Source organism: Melopsittacus undulatus, chromosome 3 (assembly GCF_012275295.1).
Source record: "Melopsittacus undulatus isolate bMelUnd1 chromosome 3, bMelUnd1.mat.Z, whole genome shotgun sequence".
Lineage (NCBI taxonomy): Eukaryota > Metazoa > Chordata > Aves > Psittaciformes > Psittaculidae > Melopsittacus > Melopsittacus undulatus.
The window spans coordinates 98558517-98581351 of NC_047529.1; the positions used below are offsets into that span (position 1 = coordinate 98558517).

At 43.9% G+C, this 22835-nt stretch overlaps 1 protein-coding gene across 5 annotated transcripts in view; it reads left to right on the forward strand.

Annotated features, from left to right (window-relative positions):
• The window catches only part of TJAP1 (tight junction associated protein 1), a 39694-nt gene that overhangs the window by 2330 nt on the left and 14529 nt on the right, over positions 1–22835 (forward strand). For 2 of the 5 annotated variants that reach the window (XM_034060733.1, XM_031045645.2), the window contains 2 exons: positions 20665–20759; positions 22699–22752. The gene's annotated coding sequence lies outside the window, so the exon portion shown is untranslated. Of the gene's footprint in view, positions 1–42; positions 62–2724; positions 2858–17283; positions 17302–20664; positions 20760–22698; positions 22753–22835 lie in introns of those variants that run through there. The other 3 variants (XM_031045648.2, XM_031045646.2, XM_031045647.2) reach the window with 3 other exon arrangements.

Consider the following 22835-nt stretch of genomic DNA (forward strand, 5'->3'; position numbering starts at 1 on the left):
TGCTCTAAATACAATCATGTGACATAGTATGTAGGGGAAATAGACTACAGCTATGAAAGAGGTATGGTCCTTTGCAGGTCAGCCCCTTTTTGTCCCAGAGCAGGACAAGCAAAATCAGATGGGATAATTTTTGGTCAATGTGCTGATGTGAATGGTGCCAGAGACGTCTTGGAGAAAGGGTTTGTGATGTGGCATGCAAAGTGCTTTTAAAAAGGTGAAGAAAGCCAAGCTGTTTGAAAAATACCAAAATAAACATGCTTCAGTAATATGTCACTGTATTTTTTGGTAGTTGTTTAAAATAGACTCAATGCTTGTGAGTTCAGGAGGTGAGCTCCCTAACCTCTTAAAATGTCTGTTATGTTTTACGAAGGGTCTACTGAAAACTGGACTCTGGGATTTCTGTGTATTAACACATCTATGGCATGGTCCCATTAAATAGTTCTGGAGATCATAACAAATTAACAGTGTTGTGAACTTGTTAGCAAGGGTCTAGCTTTTACAGCACAATGTGACAATGTAGTGGTTAATAAACCTCTGCCATTCATGTTGCTTGGAGACATACAATATGTAGGGGTCTCAATGAGTCTGCATATGAAACAGATCGAGAACAGGATTCCTCTGCTAAGAAGTGAAGATCTGTTTTTTTGGCTCATCTCTGCTCTTTTGACGGGGTTGTCAGGAACTGGAATTGTCATAATAGAGCAGAATTTCTTGGCTGTTCAACTTAGTTGATGCTTTGAGATTAAATTTAAGGCCCTGAAGCTGTGTACGTTCATCTCCTTGCTTGAAGACTTTGGCTGGGGAGATATTCCCTCTTCATATGACACCTTGAGCTATGGAGAGAGTAAGTGCTTGTGGCATTTGTGCTAGCTGTTTGTATTTCAAGCCACTAATAACTAGGTAAATAATGATCTTCTCTGAGGAGGATCCTTTTTACATAGGACTGCAAAGGAGCTATGTCCATAATCTGTGCAAACAGCGCTGATGCCTTAGGGCATGATATCGTCCATCCTGTTTCCGTGCCAGTTCCCCTGCCTGAGGGCTTTTCCTTAGATCCAGATTGGCTGAGTCTGTAACTGTAGTAACAAACATGTTACTTTTAAAAACTGAAGTACCTTTCCAGCGGATTGGAGGGGGAAGGGTGACCTGTTGTCAGAATTCTGAACTGCAGTGTAGGGTACCTAATTTCTGACAGATTTATTGTGTGTGTTCAGGTTGTTACTGTTTCTTGCTCTTCATTCTTTGGTTGCAGTATACAATTGACACCCATCTTATTGGTGATTTGAGGAAGAGTTCCTAAAGTGTCTACAAGATGCTTGGATACTGTGGTGTTGAATGCTTTAGTAAAACTCAGTGAAGGAGAGATGAAAATGATATTCCAAGCTATGACTTCAAAATGTGGCGGCCTCCTGTGTGATCTACTGTCCTTGGTATTCTGTAGCATGGTGAAATTGCTGTAGAGTGGAAGTCAGGCCCTGCCTTGTTTAAGGCAACTGGGCACTTTGAGATTCTCTCAATTCTTTACCTTCCCAGGAGCTGTTTGCTTGTTTTCCTGGCTTTTAACACCTAGCTGAATCTTTTTGACTTAAATTAATCTTCTCCCTTTTTTGTCCCACCTTTTGTTCAAGACTTGGACATTGTTCTCTTCATGTCAGGATGTTTATGTATGGTCTTACTGCTCATATCCTCAGACAGAGAGGGTTGAGGGCAGCAGCTTGCAGGCTGGCTCGTATTTGGGATGACATGAGCCACCCTCTCTGGAGTGTTATCCTGCAAGCTGTGCTTAGGACGGAAATGGCATGGAAGGCCCTGTAGGAGTGTGAGAATAACACTGCAATGGTTGGAATGCAGGATAAGCATCACTTGGGTGGGCTCAGTTTTCCTCTGCTTTTCAACAATGCTGGGTGCCAAGCCTGAGGAAGACTGCTGTGCAGAGGTGAAGGAGCTGGAATGTATTCTTCAGTTGAGGTGAATGCAATTCAGTGAAACTGATAGGCATCAAACTGAATAATGATTTTAAAGTATTTTCACATGATGTCTAATCTGTGGAAATTCACTACCACATAATAGCACTGAGGCTAGGAGCTGAGCGGGATTCAGAAAGATCAAGCACTTATGAATGGAAATGTTCAGACTTGCTTTAGCTAAAGAGCTTGCTTTAAAAGGTGTATTTTTCAGACACAACCCAATCTCTTAACAGGTAAAGGTTTGAAGAAAGGGCAGTTTGTTCCATAATTGTCCACTGAGGTTTTTTGCTGCATCTTTTAAACCACCTTGTATTGGCCCATGTCAGAGGCAAGGTGCTGAATCACACTTATCTGCTGTTAGGTGGCCACTAACCTTTTTTTTTTTGGTGATAACTGCATTAGTTAAAAAACCATCAGCCAAAACACAAACCCACAAAGCACTTCAGCTTCTTTCATTAGGCCTGATACTTGATGATTTTACGCTGGTGAAGAGCAGGGTCCTTGGAAAGATAGTGCAGTCCACAGATAAGGACTGTCTTATTCGTGAATGTAAACACATGTAAGTGTTGTCTCTTCATGCCAAGTGGTCAAGGAAAGCGCGTTGTGCTTCCTGCTGTTGCTTGTAAAAAGGAAAAGAATGTGTGGAGTTTGGCCTCCCCACGTTGCAGTCTTGTAGTGGACTTTAGTCCAAAAGGCAATTGAAATGAAGGGCTTTAAGGCTGTTCAAGTGAGATCCAGTATGTAGTAGTGTGAGCCTCAGCACACTAGTGTCTGAGAAGACACAGTCTGTATCCTGTGCTCATGTTCAGTCTGCATTGAGGATCAAGAGAATCATCAGTGCTGCTTAATCAAGAAGGCATAAATTCAGTTTGATGAATAGGCTAATAAAGGTAAGTGGCAGCGGTATGGAGACACATGTACAAAGGTGTATGTTTGTAGGGTTTTCCTAAATGCAAGGGGAGCTCCTGAAGAAAAAAGTGTGCATGGAGGGGATTTTCTGAGCTAGGAGGTCATACAAACCTTGAGATCCCTGTATGGGTGCCCTCTCTGTGGGCTGTTGTAGGAACAACATGTGCTTTAGGGTACAATGTAACCCTTTTGTGGCAGGCATAATAATGGCTGAGTAAAGGGTTACTGACGTTGACAGACGTTTTATGGTGCTGAGAAAGTTAAATGGGTCAGGATTGTAAAATAGGGTTTCCTACAAGCATTAGGCTGGTTTTGAGGCACAGAGAGTCTGGCTTGCTACTAGTGGCAAGAGAGAACTGGTTTAAATTTCTGATTTCTGGGGGTCAGCAAATTCAGAACTGAAAGTCCCATAGTGACTACTGCATCTTTACTCGAGTTCAATATTTGTATTTTGTCTCTGTGATTAAGCTGGCTTTGGCAATGCTGTGGGAGTCATAACTGGATTTTCTTACTCTTGTGTTTAAAGTCTCAGTTGTCCAGCTGCATTAATGTAACACTCATGCATGAATGGTTGTGAAATTAAAAGGGACACATGGGATAATTTCTTTAACTATTGGAGAATTATACTCAGGCTCATAAACAGCCTTACAGCATTTGTAACAATATGATGCAAGTTTTTCCTGAGATTATTAATTAGATAATCATTGTGGCAGTAAGATTTTTGACCATTATTTTAGCATGTGCTACTCAGGGTAACTGCTTTTAGACTTGGGTGCACAAGCTTTCTACAACTCCCAGAGATGTCTTGTTTCATTATCTCCTAAATCAGATTTCATCCTACAGCTTTGCTGTTCATTATTGAGGGTCTGGCTGCTGCCCGTTGGGAGGTGACTTGAAATCTGGTCTGTTTCACATAACTTAAAGTGGTTGCAGTTAGTTCTACTGTCTGTTTTTTCTTGTGTGTTTTTATGTATGATTTTTTCCCTTATGGAGAACTCTTCCCTTTTACATGTGAGAGTTCTATCTATACCCAGTGTACTGTGTGCACAGCCCTTTTAAGTGGGAAAAAGGGGGGGAGGGGGGAAGAAAATAATGCAAAATGACAGGATATTTGTTTAAAATTAAAATTGTTTTAAGTAGCCTTTCTTGAGAGTGGACTTCAAGTTCACATCCTACCTTTAAGTGGTTTTGTTTTTCTGAGCAGAAAATGTCTTATGCACTAAAATATGCAAAATATATTTCTTGAACTTTTAGAATTGGACTTCTAAGCATTGCTTGCACTATGGTTATGTAAATACCATGAAATGAAAACTGTTCAGAAGGATTTTCTCAGGTGATTGCATTTTGCTAGAGATACACTCTATAGCAGATGTTTGTGTAGGCACTCAATCCAATTTCTTCTTGTGTTAGTGCGGAGTGTCAGTTTTGAGAAGCTCCTCGTACCAGGTTGGATTGATTCTGAAAGCAAATCACCCTTACTGGGCTGCAGAATTTCTGCAGTCTACTTATAAGTGTATCCAGTTTTCCTTGATTAGATGATGCCTTTGTAAATAGGTCCCCAGGTGCATCTGAAATGGCTATAACAGAATTCAGTGTTGTCAAGGCTCCAGCTGGATGGGTAGAGCTGTATTACTATGCAGCTCCAGAGATGATTTACTACCCGACTGACAACTTGCAATATAAACATTAGTCCAAGCATGATCTTGTCCCAAACCCCGCCTGCACAGGGAGCCAGGAGTCTTCCTGCCACACGCCATAAATCGTTTACAGTTTGCTCATGCTCGTACATTTAAAACCAGCTGTGTACTGGGGATTAGCAGTTTGCAGAAGGCCCGTGCGGGGCTAAATTAGGGTCTCTTGCCCTGTTGGTGAATGCTGGTGTCAGAATAGCGGGAGTGCCTCTCTGCAGTGGGAGGAGGCAATTTACTCTAGGAATGGGGGGTGAATGCAGAGTATCTGTGAGGGTACAGCAGCCAGGGAAGAGCATTGGATTGCACTGCTCAGATGCCTGGCTGGTAGCTGCCCAGCATGGTGAAAGATTGAACAATTAATTGTTGACTGTCTTTTAAATTTTATTTATGTATTTATTATTTCTATATATTTTGTATGTATAATGTATGTACACACAAAATACAAGTGGACTATTTCTGTCTTCTAGAAGCTGAAGAAGTTTTGGTGTCTTTCTTTTACATTGTGATGAGTAGTTTCCTTTTTTCTAGCCCAAGGTAGCAGAATCAAATTATATGTAAGGCCATCTGGGGTTTCAGAACTAATTTCAGCTTTTATAAAAAGTTTCACTGTGTCACTTGAATTTATTACAGCTTTGCAACTTCAGCTCCCAAAGTAAGACTATTTTTGAACTGACTGATAATTTAAATCACCTCCTGGAGCTTCTAATGACTAACTTGTGTTTATGGTGAAACCTCCCATTTATCCAAACCCTGGAAGCACAATCTATTTGATAGCTCTTAAATGTACGATGCTTTTACATTGATGCCTAGTACATCAAAGCCTAAAGTCAGTTGGGACCTTCAGGTCTTTCTGTAATGAGGAGAGTATGCAGATTTTGCTGTGCAAATGGGACTAGACAGTACAGTTCAGATACCTCCTATGTGCTGGCTGAAAGACCAGCTGCTGAGTAAAGCAGATAGAAGCAGATCATTTTTAGCTGGGTTGGTGTTGCCATCAACAAATTCTTTCTCGTGTGGGTTGGGTAAGAATCTGGGTGGAATGTGTCATCCAGGTGCCCTCTTCTAGATGCACCAGCTGAACATAAGTGCTTTCAGACTGTACCATGAGCCAGTGGGCTCTGGGTAAAACAGGAGACTTGTTTCCAAAATGACACAGTTATGAGTTCTTAATATTTTGTTGACGCTGCTGCTTAAGCATCCCTCTGAAATAAGACCATTTTCCTGGAGCTTCCTTTTCTCCTCCCTGGCGTAGGTTTGGGGAGAGTAGCTGGAAGGGCTCATCCTAGGCTTGCTTGAGCCTAGGATTTGCCTCCATTTTTCTTATTCCTTTTGGTGAAGGGCTGTACAGTCTGATTCTGTGCTTTGCTGAGATGGAGGCCAGATAGCACCACATATGTTTGTGGCTGTTTATGTGGGCATTCGAGATTCTGAAGACACCTGCTAATGAGTTGTAGCTCATTTCATGTCAGATTGGCTAAGTTTCCATCAGGCTGTTTCTTTGTTGTGGCAATACGTATGGACTGTGTATGTTTGGGGATCCCTATTAACTATCTCAGATGGAGAGGGCTTTCCTCCCGTTTGCTGCCTCCTCTCTTGCCACAAGAAAAAAATAATCACCTGATTCTGGTGAGCTGTAACCTCCAGATGGGATGAGATGTTTTGCTGTTACTTATATAGACTTTCGAGATATACAGAGGTTAGAGAGGGGCGTGGGTATGAGATTGTATTTCGAGCTTTCCCTCCTCCTTGTTTTTGATGCTGCTGTTGGAATTCACCCTTCCCTTTTTCTGGGAAGTAGTGTGAAGGAATTGCTGTCACCCAGAGAAGAATCTGCTTTCCTCGAGGCCTTAGCTCTCCAGGTTAGGAGTCTGCCTGACTTCGACTGACAGTAGTTGTTTGTGAGCTTGCATTACTCAAATCTTCTGGGGTAGGTCTGAAAGGAACAATTCGGGGCAGTGGAAATCTCAACTCAGAGATGCTAGGATAGAGAAGGGAAGGAAAGAATAGAGTTAGCAATACAGTTAACTTTTCCCCCTTCACCCCCCTCCTTCTTTTCTCCGTTTCCTCACCTGCCCAGCTGTGTAGTAGGTTAGCAGTACGTGTCTGTTCTTATTCTTATGAAAGCAGACTTTGTTCTCTGAAGACTGCTAATCATGCCCCATGGGGGTGTAATCAGTTATAAGGTATTTAATACAGTGCAGGCGGGAACAGGCCGCCTGGCCGGGCTGGCAGATTGCAACACTACAATTATAAAGGGCCCCTTTCCCCCACTCACCCGCCCACCAGTGGCAGGATGCGGGTTGTACCTTGAAACAGTATTAAGCCTATGAAAAATAAAGAAGGGGGAAGGGAGAGCAGAGGCTGAAGAGGCAGCTCCTGTTCTGGGAAACAGGCAGACCTATGTTCTGTGAGAGCTGCAGTCAATTCAGGTTGCACTGTTGAGACTTGTGGATGTTTGGGGTTTGAGTTCTGTCACCATCAAAGTGGATTACACAGAGATGGCCCTTGGCAGCCTGTAGAGCAGCAGAGCTTCCGTCCTCCCTGAAATAGGTTTTCTTGTGGTGGCTGGGGTTGGAGAGGTATGGAGTGGTTAGAAATGGAGGAGCCCTTTCTCCTGCATGCGATGATTTAGACACCTAATCTGTTTGGTACCTTTGTAAATCCTGCCAGGCTTCTATTTATATCTTTGGATATAAATCTATTGGTAAATCTGGCCTTTCACGTTGCTTTCTTCTGAGTACTGGAGCAGCTTAACCTTACTGCCTTAGAAGGGAGTAGGTGGCTTGAGGCCTTGCATTTTAATGGGTTTGGGAAACTTTACTGGACCTCATCTGGTCTGTTCTTGTTTCCTAATACCAGACCATTCCCTTTGGTGAGTGCCATGAATACACATATGGGGTGCGGAGAAGCTGGGTCATTGCCTTATAAACCATCCCTGCTCCAGCACCCAGCTCCATGCATTGTCATGTTTCTGGAGCTTGTGGCTACACTAACCTTTCCTCTTCCAAGTTCTCCAGAGATTACAGTGTTTCAGCCCTTCATTGCCGCTGGTTGGATTTGCTGACACTGTTTTGTGCAGTGATAGCATAGGTCTCCCTCTGTGTGTGTTTTCTCTTTGCTTCTTGGAAAGTAGAAGAGAATATGTGTTTTACTATATCCATTTGTGTTAAGCTGTTCCTGTCATTTTTGCATAATGAAATCCTGCTCCTTTATGACATCCAGAAGTTCAGAACCTGCTCTGTGAAGCACAGCAGATAGAAGCTCTTTTTTTTTTTTTTTGCAGCCTTTTGAATACTGGTGTAGATTCAAGTGGGATATATTTTTGCTACAGCACTTGTGACAGCATTGGCTTTCCTGCTTGGTGCTGAAAGAACACTGGCTATTAAGTCTCACAGTTGGCCTTTAGCACTGGGCAGTGAGGTTTTAGGAGTGGGTTGATATTCAGTTGTATTACACAAAGTGTGTGCTGGTGCAGAACGTGGAGGGTTCACAATACAACATTCCTTTTGAGGTCTTGAGAATGCTGCTGCTGATCACCTTCTGATGCATCCTCATCATTTTATGTTCAGAATAACTTCATGTTTGGGCACTGTGAGTTCTCTGGAAAGCTTTGGGATTTGCAGGGGGGCACATGAAGGAGGAGTAGTGTTTTTCTTCTGACTAGACCATGGAGTCTGTGACTCTAGAACAGTGAGGTTCTGAGATGAGAGGTTACCTGATGTCTGGGGTTTTTGTACATCAAGTCTCTAGTCTCTTGATCGCGTAAGAGACCAGGTATAAATGCTGTAAGAGGAGAATAATGTACAACAAAGATCTGATCTGTGTCTGTGCACAGTGAGGACAGTATTTACAAAAGGATTTTTGGGTAATAAGGAAGTGCCTGCATCTCAGAGAAGCTGCTTGACTTAAGGTAGAGTGGTTTTCTGGGGATGGAAAAATGCCTGGATCCTTCTAAGCATCCCTAATGCCTGAAGTCCACTTCTTACTCTGTCCTGCTCCCTCAGCTCAACAAGTCTCAGTGTTATCTTTGCTCCTTGTCTTATAGGAAGAGTCAAGGAAATTCCCTTCCCAGGCTACTGCACAGAGCCTTTCCTGTCCTGGGCTGTGGACAGGAACTTGGTGGCAGCTTTCCTGCCCATGACTTGCATGCCCAGTTGATAACTCTTGTGCCTTGCTCTTTCCCCATGGCTCAAGAAGTTGCCTGGAGAAATCAAGGAGTCTCCCGCACATGAATTTGAGGCTGAAGCTGTTGTTGGGGTCCTGGCAGTGGCAGGGCTATCATGTGTGGAGAGCGTGGCGGGTGTCAGTGTGTTGGGTGTGTGGGCTTGCTGCTTGTTTTCCTTCCCTGCCTGGTGAGGAATGCAGTGTGTTTGCCTTCCTTGGCTTGTGGTTGCAACTACATTCCTGCACTGGGAGTCAGCAGAGCGGCGGGCGGCGTGCTGTTCATGCCCTCTAGCTACATGCTTTCAGCTCCACATCAAAGGTGTGTTTAGTGTGTAGCTTGTGCCATTCTTGGCCACACCTGATGGCCTGCAGGCATGCAGGAGGCGGGGTCTGGCTGTGTTTGCAGATGGCATTCAGGGTTCAGACTTCTTGCTTGTGGAAAGGCTGAGCTGAGTCCATGCTAAACAACCCCAGGAATGCAGCGGGAGAGCTAAGCGGCACAGTCACTCCAGGGGCATGTCCTAGCAGCAATGTTTCCTTTATAGCTGCAGCAAAATAAGTCATGCCTGTTTCTCCAAAGGAACTGGCTGTTTGCTTGGGTGTGTTGTAGGGTTTAATTTACACCGATAAGGCCAATTAAGGTTGGTTCATCCCCCCTGCAGCCTCTGTGCTCTTGGCAATCAGTAGATGATTGAGTGGCTCCTGCCATCAAGGTCTGCTCAGTACAAACTGTGCATGAGATGTCTGCTTGGAGATGGAATGGCTCTGGGATTTAACCTGGGCAGGAGTGCTTCCCCCAGTTGGTGCGTAAATGTTCTTACATGTATATGCTGCAGCTTCATTGCTCCAGTATCTTCTGGAAAAGCTTAATTTTCTGGCTGGCGCCTCAAGAGATGAGGGTGGAAGGCTTGGTGAAGGATGGTAGATCAGGATGCAGATGCGTTATTTTGGGATCCTTGACATGATGTCTGCGAGAAAGAGTCAGTGGTTTTCTATGCCCCTGTCATGCAAGCCATCCTTGTCCTCTTTATGTAAGCGTGACACAGGGAAACATGATCACTTTTGGCAATGTCAGTATGGGCAGACCACAGGCAAGGCTTGTGGAGCAAACAGTAGAGCATGTTCTATGTGCTGAGTAAGTTATGGGCTGTTCACTTCATGACCCAATTTGCTTTGATCTTTGGGACTTGTAGTTTCCCTTCTGGGAGTTTTTAGTAGCCTGAAATTCTGTGAGCTGCCAGTCATTTCCATATTAAAGTTAGTCTTTTGCAGAAGACCTCCCTACTGCCATCCTTAAACAGTAGCAGGCATGAAAGAATTGGCATTCAGAAATACTCTGGCTTTATAGCACAGTTTTTGCTTTTAAGCCATTGCCACAGTCTCTGGGTCAGTTGCTGCAGAGCTCCTTTCATCAGACTAGTTCATGCCACCCTCTGTCTTGCAGGATATAAATCATTACTTTTCAAAGCAGGATCCTCAATGATAGGTGATTAGGGCAATATTATTGTTGCAAAAGATTCTTACCATTGTGAAGTGGTTGGAAATTATTCACATTGAATTCTCTTCTCTCTTGATTACATGTAAACTCTGCATTTTATTTCAGGCTAGTTGCCACTGTCTCCCCATACCTGACTTTTAGGGCTTGGGTGCTGACAAGGAAGTGTGTTTCCTGAATCTTCATTTGCCTTCCTCTGTTCTGCAGTGCCACACTGGACAGTATACCTTGTGGGAGCATGAAGTGCAGCAAAATGCAAGAAAGTCTTAAAATGGGTTATGTGGAATATTATGATAGAACATTTAAGTGAGTATAACAATTGCGCATTTCAGCTTTGTCGTGCAATATAGGAGGTCTTGTTCAGGATTAAATACTGCTTCTGGTGTCCCTTTCTAATTGCCAGGAAAGAGAGTAAGGGAGCTGGAATGAAATGGATGTGACATTAGCTAAGGAGGAAGGAGGGCTGATTCTCAATGTCAGTGAGTTAATATATTGCGGAGGGAAAATGACTAGTTTCTTGGTTTGGCTTCCGTGCTGGCCTTCAGGAATCCAGATCTGAGTGCCTCTGTGTCCACTCCCTAACGCCTCTGCAGGGGGATGTGGTCCTCCGGCTGGAGCAGTAACCCTCACCAAGTAGCTAGATCTCCCCCTGGTGGGACCCGGAGCAGAAAGCAGGGCTTCGGCTGGGCGGTAAAACTGGTATTGGTCTGATCCTGGGGCCTCTTGAGCCGGCAGCAGATGTGGTGTTTCTCCAGTTGAGACATTCCTTAGTCCGGAGTCACAGACTCCGTAGACCTGAGCTCATGCAGCTGCATGAAGCTGCAGGCATAGTGAACAGCTTGCTGAACAAACACCTTATCTTTGCAACATCTGCCTGCTACATACTGACATTTGTCCATGGTCTTTGCCCGTAGATGAGTGGTGAGCTGCTAGGTCTTTGAGAGGTTTAGTCTGACACTTGACCATAAAGAAAAGTAGCTGAACACAATGGCTTGCTTTTCTTAGGATACCTGGGGCTGATTATTCTCTGCTCTCAGTCAGAGCCCCTTTGAGGATAGGTGACTTCACTTGCAGCTCAGGTATCTCATTCCCAGCTTGCTCTCTCAGGACCTGCACAGGGCTTACTTACAAGGGTTTCTACAGGGAGAAGCCCTGTGGAGGTAAAGAGCTTGTCTTTGCTGCTGAAAAAGGAGATGTTTTTCCTTAACCTTGGAATAATTAATAGGCTTATGCTATCCCAAAGAATAATGGTGGTAAAGACCAAGCATTTCAGTTTTACAAGAGCATTGCTGGGCAGGGAATGTAGTGCTAGTCTGGACAAGCTGACCTTGTGGTAAAACTGAAGTGCTGGGCCTTCACTGCAATTTCCCTGTGAGACAATTTATGCTCGTGATTAGCTCCAGCTGAAGAACAACACTGGTGACAGATGTGGAAGGAGGTAGCTGATGAGAGTGCTGACCGCTGCAAGAAGGGGTTGGGTTAGAGGGAAGAGCTGAAGCAGCCCTGCTTGTTCTTAGGTGGGGTATCTGTGGTTATCTCCTTCCAAGAGAGGAAGGTGAACCTAGGATGTACAATACAGCATATGGGAGAGACAAGCAGTGCAGCCTGTGTCTGCTGATGACAGGCAGCCTCCTCATGTACAGCCTGTAGGGCATGGGCTGGAGGCGTATATCCCCTCCGCTGTGGTTAGGATCCTCCTGCTAAAAAATCTGACTGGAGCCCAGGTGAATGGGGAGAGAAGAGCCATAGCCAGTTGCGTGCTTTATGCAGGTCACCAGTGAAAGGTGGGTGGGTGAATCTGTTTGTTTTTCCTAAGCTGGATTAAACCATGTTGTATTCCTGTGACTGAATTCTCAGAATAAAATCAGCAGTTCAGTGGTGCTGAAGACTAAGAGAATCATTAAAGAAGATCTTTAGCACTACCACCACACACCCCCCTTTACAAACCAACGAAACCTGAATGAGGCAAACTGAGGCAGTTTAACTACAGGGCCCCACCACAAAAAAAGAAAGATGTTCCAGGGTTACATTCTGCTTCAAGAGCCATGCTGCTCTATTGTTTACAGAGTTGAGACAAGTTTTGTGCCTGTTCGTGCCCTTGGCTCAGGCTCTGAATGTGCTAGGCCCAAAGCATGTTTTTGAAAGCTGTCTCCTTTCTTTGCTCTGCCTCTGTGGCCTGTTGAGATGACTACTGCAAGTGTGTGTGTGTGTGTGTGTGTGTGCTCTACCAGTCCACATCAAGCCTGGGTGCAGAGGCTCAGTGGGAACTGATGGGGAATACTCTACCAGTCCACATCAGGCCTGGGTGCAGAGGCTCAGTGGGAACTGATGGGGAATACTCTACCAGTCCACATCAGGCCTGGGTGCAGAGGCTCAGTGGGAACTGATGGGGAATACTCTACCAGTCCACATCAGGCCTGGGTGCAGAGGCTCAGTGGGAACTGATGGGGAATACTCAGTGCGGTCTCCAGGGTAGGTAGTGGCTGTCACTTCGGTTAAGTGGGAGGCATCTGTGCCTGGTAAGAATCCTTCTTTAAAAGGAGTCAGTAAAAACATAATTTGTAACCTTTGGGGAGGGAAAGTGTCAAGATGTAATAAGCTTTGGGAAAAAGCTGTGAACCCCTTTCTCTTTTCTCCCTTTGGGTGGATAGGTGTATTCATCTAATACCACTGTTTCTCTCAGTGCTGTGCTGCTTTTCCCTGCCAGCTTATTATGAACTATTGCTCATTGTAGGTGGAGCAAGGATCAGGCAGCTTGGTTGAAGAATGACCCTCACACAATGCTGGAGCCTGTAATTTTACTGAATTATACTGACTGCTGTCTGTATGCAGTGCTGTGGAGATCATAAAATATTTCTGCGCTAGAAGTTCTTCATTGATGAATAGCACAGAAGATGTCTCAAGTTTCCATGGCAATGCTTCTGAATGTGCTTCTGTCACCAAAGAAAGAAGGACTTTCAGATGATTAAGATTTGAGGGGTTTGTCTGAAAAAGGGAATAGTGGTGAGACTGCATGTTAGTTGTTTGCCTGCCTTAGAGTAGGGCCTCTGACTGATACATAATCTGGAAAAAGAGGAAGCTGACATTTGGCTAATGGCAGAGATGGACTGTATCGTGCAAACTACAGCTGGACTCCTGAACATGCTTAACTGTTCAGCTATAGATGCAGCTGCACAATCACCCAACAGTTAAGCCTGTACCATTCTCTGCCTCTCACATCTGACCATCTGCTAGGGAAAAACTAATTAAACCAAAACAATTCTTGCTGGGATTAAACCCCAGCAGCAGAGAAAATTGAATATAGTACAAATATTGTTCTCCTACTACTGGATCAGGGTTGCTGTTTTATTTGTAACAAAGAATTGCAGGCTATTCAACTCAATTGCTGTCAGGTAGGTGTTTAGCTCATGCACACTTTCCTTCTCTTTTCTATCCCAGCTCACTCTTGGTTTAGGTGCAAGAAATAAGGCTGTCTTGCTGAATTTTTGTGCACTTCCTTTCTTGTGACAGCTGAGGCTGTTTTTCTTTAACATGGAATTTCATGCAATAACAGTTCACAAAGCTTTTTTTCTTTTTTTTCTACTTGTGCCTCAATTTCTTTACTTATGGAATATGAGTTGTTCCTGCCTTTCTCACTGCATGTGTTTATGGTGAACATGAATTCTAGAGCTGGTGTGGGACCACATAACCTTATAATTACTAGAAGCTACCAGTGTGAATCTGAGACTCAAGACCAAACAGTTTATTGTGAAAATGTGCCAGCAGCTTTTTGTGAGTTGAAATTTACATCTTGTAAAACAGAAAATGTGTAAGTGTGGTTCCCTTAGCAACTGAACTGTTGTGTGTACCTACAGCCCATGTTGCCATGAGATCAGGACTTCAGAATAGTTCTTTCAAAAATAATAAATTAAACAGACTTACAACTCTGGTTGCTTTTGTAGTTACTGCTGGTACTCGGTAGAAGTGACAGCTCACTGTGTTTGTTGTTCAGAGTTGTGGCAAATTTTAGTTTCTGAAGGCCAATGAGGGATTTAGTTTTCTGCAAGGGGCTTTCAGAGGATTCTTGCTATTTTCTTTGCATGCTGAACATGGAAACCTTGTACTGAAGAGGAAATTAATTCTGTATATGGTAGCTCAAAGATGGCAGTAGAAGGTGGCAGTGAGGAGGGGGTGATGGTTGTGTTGGTGGGGTGGATGTGAGGAGGTTGCAGTGAGCTTGAAGAGTACTAGAAGAATGGAGATAAATTAAGCCTTGATAGTGAGGAGGAGCAGTTCAGGTGTGTTTTGAGAGAGGAACACAAAAAACCCAGTAATTTTGGAATTGCTGGAATTCAATTTTGACAAACATGTTTCAAAGGGAAATGGTGTGGGAACTCAGGAGGTGAGAGGTGATTTTAGAGTGTGAATTTGTAGCATGTTAAGTCTGTGACCTCAGACTTGTTTTGTGTATGTGCTTAACCTGCAGTCAACAAGAGAACTTCATATTTTGGTGGAAGACGGGCAATAGTAAGACCATGCCTGGGGGCAGTTAGATAACATGCTCTAACTCCACACTCCAGTTGTCTCAGATAAGCTGTTGGTGAGCCATACTCTTAGGAATGAGCAAATGGGAAACATTGCCTTCCCAGTGTCTGAACTGCTCCAGGTATGTTGGACATCAGCAAGCAAAAGCTATGTGGGTGTATGGAAAGCAGGATATGGTGCAGGGGTCTGTGATCACCCTTCCCTTTTTGCTTGGGGGGAGTGGAGAAAATGTTACGCTGGTCTGAGCATCATGTTGAAGTTTAGTTGGCACAATGTTCAGATGTCAATACCTTTAATACCTTAATGTACTTAATATACTACTCATTGTGTAGTGTGATTAGCTTACACTGATTCTGAGGGAGATGTCGTACTGGGTATTCTAGAAGGAAAAAAGTAAACAAACACAAAACCTAGCAAAACCCTTTCTGGAAGCAGGAAAGGGAAAAAAAAGGGTTAACTTCAATGTTGGTAAGGATTTTGCCATTGCAGGGAAGTTGATTTAACTTAATCAGATTAGAAACAGCTGTGATTATATTAGTGCAGCATTCTTGTATAGGCACCCTTAATTTAGTTTGTGTCTTGTATCTATCTATGTAACTTAAGTTGATTTAATGTAAAGTGCTCTTAAACTGAATTAAGAACATTTACCCAGGAGCATTATACTGCTTTATGTTATTTTCTAAGTCAATTTAATTTAGTACCATGTATATGTAGACAAGACCTTGGGGAAAAATCTGATCCTTTTTATTACTTGCTGAACAGCATGTCATGTTTGGCTGCAGCCATGTGATCGTGGAATGAAAGAGCCTGTTGTGGTACGTGTTGGTGGAGGATGGGTGAACTGATCATTGCAAGCCTTTGTACAGCTTGGTCCTTCATAGCCATAGTGTTTGATTAAAGTAGATTGCTCCTCCTTCTAAATTAGGCTTTTTCTTTTCTAGAACAGATGCAAGACTCCTGAAATGTTATTTTAAACTTCCTCCTCAGCCTGCCAGTAGAAGAGCCTTCAGAGCTGGTTAGCATGCTGTGTATGCAGCAAAAGCAACATCTCAAAACTTTCACAAATGTTTAATGTTTCAAAAGGTTCAGCTGGTTGAGCAGGGTTGAGCTGCACTTTTCTGCAGCTAGGTAGAGCTGTAAAGAAATTTCACCCAATTTTGTGGCTGTTTCCCAGTCACTGTCTCCCCCCTATGTGTTTCAGTATGAATAATGACTCACATACATACAAAACCCATGGCCAAGGCAGAAGTTACTAGAAGTACTGCAGATGTCACTTCTCTTGTTGAAAAGGGTAAATCTCTAGTCAATACATCTTGTGTTTTCCTCTTGCTGGTGAAGGCTCTGGGAACAAAACTGGCATGTGAATTACTCCCCAAGTGTGGTCGCACTGATAGCATTTTGGAATAAAGCTGGCTGCTGTAAACAGCCATTTCATTTATTGAAATTTGCTTTTGCCAGCACCTGCAAGCATCAGGGTGGACTTAATTCCTCTTCACCATTGCAGATGCACTGTAGGCTGGGTCACTGCAACAACTTGTCCATCTGTCTTCTGTAAATAGTATAAATAATGTGCTCTGCTCCATTGTCCGGCTGTGTAGATACTGCATAGTGTGTTAGCCATCTGCGCATTGCTGTGACTCAGACAGACGGGGTGTTTTGGAGAGTGTATTGAGGCAAGTACGTAGGTTACAGCAATGAAGCATTCTCTAGCATTGCTATATTCTGTTCTAATAGGGATGGCTCAGTGACATTCAGTCCCTGGCACTGAGGAGCTGGAGACTGCAGTTTTCCAGGACTTCTGAAACTAATGGCTGAAACAAGAGGACTGCTGATATTAGTTACTAGAGTTGTATGAGCCTTAGGGAATACTTAGGGTTATGAGTCCACTTCTCAGTGGTCAAAGAATTTAAGCTGTTTCTGCCTTGTCCTAATTAAATGCATTCTGATTTTATGCTCTAGGAAGGTAATGTATGTTTTCCACCCTACCCCTTTTTTTTTTCCTTCTACACAGCAGAAGAGCTGACAGAGGTCTGGGGATTGCTATGTATTGATTTTCCATAGAAATCTCCCTCCTTCACTTCTCTTACAATGCTTGCTTGCTATAGCTGTTCCCTAGCTTGTGTTTGAGCCAAGTTTAAGGCCATGACTCCCAGATTTCTTTTGTGTTACCTACCAGCTTTTTGCCAGATACATATTGTTAGAGTATCAAGAATTTCTTTTTCTAGCAGGGCCCAGACAATTATTTTCAGGAACTGTTTAGAATTCTCTGAATCTCCATGAGTTGTTTTCTAATGGCCTGGTGTACATCTCTTTCAATATCTGAGGAACATACTTCAAAAGTCTTCTCACAAAAGATCTCACAAAAATACAGGTAAGAAGACAGAATGGGGAAGAACAGGAAACACATGGTGCAGAGATGAAGAGGCTCTGGAAGTTTGTAGCCTGAACCATCTTGTGAGAGTTAAAAGGATCACTGAACAAACTGAACAGGCTTCTGGCATGTCAGCATTTCTGGATGAGGAGTTGTCATTAGCCCCCAGTGTAGCCAAAGGTAACTTGGCAAATGACCTTCTGCTGCACTAGGTCTTGTGCAGTTACAGATGTAGCCATTAAAGGTGGTTCTATGCTTTACATGCATTAGAAAGCAAGTGCTCATTTCCTGATCAGAATCTCCCCTGGGTATTTTTATTCTCCATTAACATTCCTTCTGGGGATTGGATTCGGGTCCTTTGCTTCCTGCCCTGTTCCTGTTCAGATGTCAATCAGCTGTTGCCTTTTATTCCAGTTACATGTTAGCAATGTTAGTGTGTCTTGTGCAGTGCTGCTCTGTCCTGGCTTTTATAAAAGGGCTAGAGAAGCTAAGCTACTGTTAACACAGCAAAGAGTATAGATAATAAAATGGGTACTGAAGGATATGGAGTGCAACTGAATTAGGGAGATGAGATCTTTGTGTTGCGGGAGGAGGGAGTGGGACTGGAAGCAAAGTACAATTCTGATTACTTTTGAGAGATTTCTGCAGGGTACAGTAGGTGTGAAAGACACGGGATATGTCCAGTGGTATTTACGTTCAACAAGAACTATGTAAGACTGTAGAGTCTAGGGATTTAATTTTCTTTGGAAATGCGTTAGGTGTTAAGTAGGGTTTGTTACATGGGCTGTTGTTCAGCAGCTAGCCTGATCCCTTTTTCTTGATAGCTCTTGAAATTGTTCCCATGTAGGGAACAGAGGTCTCTGTCTAATAGTCAAGGTTAATTGGTATAGAAAAGCAGGAATGAGCAATAATCCTCCTGAAACTCAGTTTTAATCCGAGTCACTGTAATGCTGTTAGTTAGATCTGAATCGTGAGTGTTAACGTACAAGCAGAAGTGAGATGTCCCTGCACTAGGAGCTGTCATCCTTTTATCTTGAGCTTCAAAGTAGCCAGCAACAGAATTGGTCTGAACATACTTCTAATTGAGATGCCTTCTCTGAATGAAAATATGTCTCTCATTAAATGTTAAAGTATCCTTTAATAACCTTGCAGTTCATTTCCATTGTACTTGGCACCAGCAGTCTACAGGTGCTACCTTTAACTTCACACAGCTCGTTTGTCTGTCCTGGACAAGACCTCTTGATGCATTTATTGCATTATCCATCTTGCTGATTAGGTTTGATCAGGTTTACAGCTTCTCACTTAGCCTGGCTTGAGACACGTGGCGGCTGAGGTTGCCTCTGTCCATAAGCACAGGAAGGCAACTGGACAAGCTTTTCTTGCTTTTGCTTCACATGATGCTAGTGGAAACATGTTGCCCCCTAAGGCAGGATGTGCCAACATCCTGTGCTGGATATGCATTCAGAGTATAGGCTGGCCCAGGCAGAGTGAAAATTCTGGGTTAGCTCTGGTGATCAGATACATGGCACAGGCCAGTAGCAGCATTTTATTTACATATGGGTATTGCATTTGGAGCTTTTTTGGAGCACGCTGATAGCCAGTGAATGTTTCTGTAGTGTTGCATTAGAAACAAATATAACTGTGACTGGAACGTATTGTATATATCATACAAATTTATCCTTTGGAATAAAAATCAAGATTAAAAAAATGCTGCTTTTAAGAAGAAAAGGCTGGAAAGATGACACAGTGCCTGAAATAAGAAACAGTCTGTGCAACATAGTTACCATTTATCTGTTGAGGGAGGCTGCTGACCCTGAACACTGAGAAGCAGGCTGTTTTAGAAGGTCAGAAAAGGCAACGCAGGAGAAGGTGATGATGAGGAAAACTCTGCAAGTCTTCTGCCTCTTTACAGGGAATGTTCAGCTGCTGTAACAGCAAGCAGGCAGAAACCTAGTTCTAAGTGTGCATCTTAGAACTAAAGCTAAGTATTAGCTACCTCAAGACTCAAGGGACTTACCAAGTGTCAGGAAGACAGTAGGTGTCTACAGATGTTGCTTTTTCTTCTTTGGTGTTTTCCCTTTTTGTTCAAAGGGTTTCTTTTTGGACCTTTTTTATATGCTGTGGACCTCTTTCTTGTAAGTGCAGGCAAAGGGATGCTAACAAGTTGTCTTGGGATTTTGCATGCATGCTAAGTGGCTGTTAGTTCTGTGGGCCTTGTGCAGAATAGTCTTAAGGAATTCTGTGCTAGATCGCGTCTGTTCCTAGTGTGTGATAAAGGTTTTGCTTTTCTCATACTACATAGAGAACATAGCTGCTCTCAAGTGACTTTTACACTGAGGAATGCTTTCTGGTAAAAACAGCTAGCATCAGGTTTGGATACTCCTTGTGCAGGTGCACTCAGTGACTGTCGCTGCACTCCCTCAGTGTGAAGAGGTTATGAGTGTTTTGTATTTGTGAGGCGGTAGAGGAATCCACAGCTCTTTATACTGACAAAGCAAATTGCTGGGTTTCCACTGCAGTCTTCTGACCCTTTGTGTGTTCATGTCTGTTTGCCTGGAAGATGTGACTATTGCTGATGCTGATCAGTGTGAGTCCAAGCCTTGCAGCCCTCAGTGAGCTATTCCAGTGAAGCTGTAACTCATCTTAGAAATGAGAATGGAACTACAGTGGGTAGTAGCTAGAAGAAAATAGGATTGAACCTACTGCAGATGGTAGCATCCTAGGAAGAGGACTGTAAATGTTAAGGAACATTACCGATGAGAGATGGAAAAGGCAGATAAAAGGAAACTTAACCTCTTGGTTCCTCTTGTATTACATTGCTAATTAGGATAGCTGAAGAGCTGCTGCCTGCTGTAGCTCCAGGCTAAAGCTGAGTTTCTCCAGGGTATTCAGAATGTGGACTTGACTGCAAGCTCCTTCAGAAAGAGGCTTGTGAATAGTGTGATGAGCAGCATTCCTGCCGCCTTTTATTTGTGGATAATACCCATATCCATTTCTGCTTTGGAGCACAGATTTGTTCTGAAGAGAGTGTGTGCTTCTCTCTGAACAGTGGTGTGGTGAATTGAGCCACCTTGGAATTATCTTTGTGGTAGCAAAGGATGTTCAGGTATTGTAAGCAAGGAGGGCCTAACTGTGCTGTTCAGTGCAGGGAACTGCAGAACAAAACTAGGTGATTGTGGTAGGGTGGTTGGATTAGAATGACAGAGGCTGGACTCCTCCTGGTGGTGTACAGGAATGCAAGTGGGGAAGCAGTGACTCCAGCCATCTAGAAAAAACAGCTGCCTTTCAGAGGTTAGTTACTGGTCTGCACAGGCATCCTGCTTAGTGGAGAGATGGTTAAAAGACCTTCCTTTTCTGGGACATGGTGAAGACAAGCTTATTTCATGGAAGGGTCCTGGCACTAGATAGTAGCCTGATGGTGCAGCAGTTTGCTGCCAGCTTCTGCCCTGGCACCTGGCTGTGGGTTGCTTGACGCATGCCTGGCAGTTTCCATGTGTTGTGCTGATAGGTGACTGACACCAAGTTTCCTTTCTCATGTTTCAGGAGCTGTTGGACAGATGCTGCTGGATGCTGACAGAGGAAAGCTGATTCAGAAACAAGTGGCCAGAAATGTTTGGACATATCGTCACTTTGGATCTGTAAGTCCCTGTTTGAGGGAAAGTTGTCTGGAGGCACTGTGAGTATTTAAGTGTCTCTGGAAATTTTCAGATTGAGGGTAGATTTTGAATCCCAGTATTTTTTCCAGGTAGGTGGGGATGGGATGGAGAGTAGCATAGTTGCTGGCTCTGGGGTAGGAAGCAGGACAGTCCTGTTTGGGCCTGAGGGAACTATGTGCTAAGAGACAGGGAGGCCCTTGGCATGTTTGTTCTGAGCCCCACTGCAATGGGAACATGTGTGGACCCATGGGTGAAGCTGTTCCTGGAAGCCTCTGCTTGTCTGCCAGCCCATGTTGCTGATGCTGAGCCAGCTCCTGCTGGGAGTTGGTGGAAAAGCAGATTCAAACTATGCTGGCCTGGTCCTTCCTGGAGGTCTGTGTTCTCCCTCTCTTTGCTTTCTTCCCCGTTGTGCTGTTGTGAAGCTGTTTTTATTCCTGTGCTAGTCGAGACCCGACTATAGCATTGTAGTAAGGAAAAGGGCCAGACAGCTTGTTGGGGCAGGGCCAGCGCTAGAGCACCTATTTAGTTTGTTTTGGCAGAGCTTGAGTTTGCATGGTCCTGGTTGCTTGCCTATTCTATTCAACTTCAATCTGGTTTTCCCTGTGTGTGTACAACTGCTGCACACCCTGTGCCCTCCCAGGGCTTGGTGCCATTGACAAGGGAGAAAGCATAACAGCAGCAGAATCTCATCAGGGAAGCAAGGAAGGCTCCTCTGCAATCCCCCTCATGCAAGTGGCAGTGTGATGGCCACAAAGCTATGCTCTTATAGCTGGCTCCCAGATCAACCCAGTCCTCTTCTTGTAGTGATGGGTGCCTACTTTAACCTCAGCCAGCAACTAAGCATGACACAGCTGCTCACTCGCTCCCCACTATACAAAACAAGTGATGCTTAATGCAGTTGCTTACCACCCACTGACCAATGCCTAGCCAGTTCTGAGCAGTGGTCCTTAGCCAGCTTTCCGCTTAGTTTATATACTAAGCATGACATCATGGTATGGAATATCCCTTTGGCCAGTTGGGGTCAGCTGTCTTGGCTGGGTCTCCTACCAACATCTTCTGCCCCACAGCCTACTCAGTGTTGGGGTGGTGTGAGAAGCTGAAAAGTCCCTGGCCAGGGAAAGTGGTACTTGGCAACAATTAAAACGTTGGTGTGTTATCAAAGTTATTCTCATCCTAAATCCAAAATATAGCTACTAAGAAGAAAATTAACTCTATCCCAGTCAAAACTAAGACAGTACCCTGGGCTTTAAAACAGAAAGGAATGTTGTTTCTGAACTTGAGTTATATGTCCCTGATTGGCTGGACACTTATTTTAGAGAGGCTTGTTAGCAGGAAGGTAGAACATGGCATACTACTTGCTGGAAGTCAGAGTAGCTTACCTTCCTCTCCAGTGGAGGTGTGGGTTATCACAGCTGTAGGCACAAGGACATAATGTTTTGGCTCAAACAAGAGCCTGATAATTGTCAGCTCATTTGTAGGTGAGAAACACTGACTTAATGTGTGAGGTAATTGTTAGCATTACCTAACTTCTGTGCTGAAGGCTTCACAGTTAGCATCCTTGCACAGTTAGCAAGGAAGAAGTAGCTGGGAGGGTCCCATTTCATGGGAAGTTTGGCTGTTACTGGAACCAAGGTTTCTTTGAAGCTATTGCTTCATGAATTTTGTGTTTGTGTGGTCCCAGTTGCCCAAGTGCCTTGGACATGTCCCTGCCAGATGCTTTTCCAGCTCTTGCTGAGCTACATGGCTCAACTACCCTAAGCTGATTTCATTTACTTTCAGAAGATCCAAATCAGGTACCTGAAGTGACATGGTCATACAGTTGTTCTTGGTTATACACATTCCCTATTTCTAACATATTTATGGGTGAGATTTCAAACCAGCTGCTTTACTGTATGCTAAACTATTTGTTTCTCTTCTTCAGGGCATCTGAGTGAGTGTCCCTGCTTCATGAGGCTTTGAATTTGAGCCCAGGCTGGTAAGTGCTGAGGTCCTCATAGGCTAGAGATATGATTGTGATTTCAGCTTGGGATATCTCTGTGTGCATCTACTGTCCTTAGC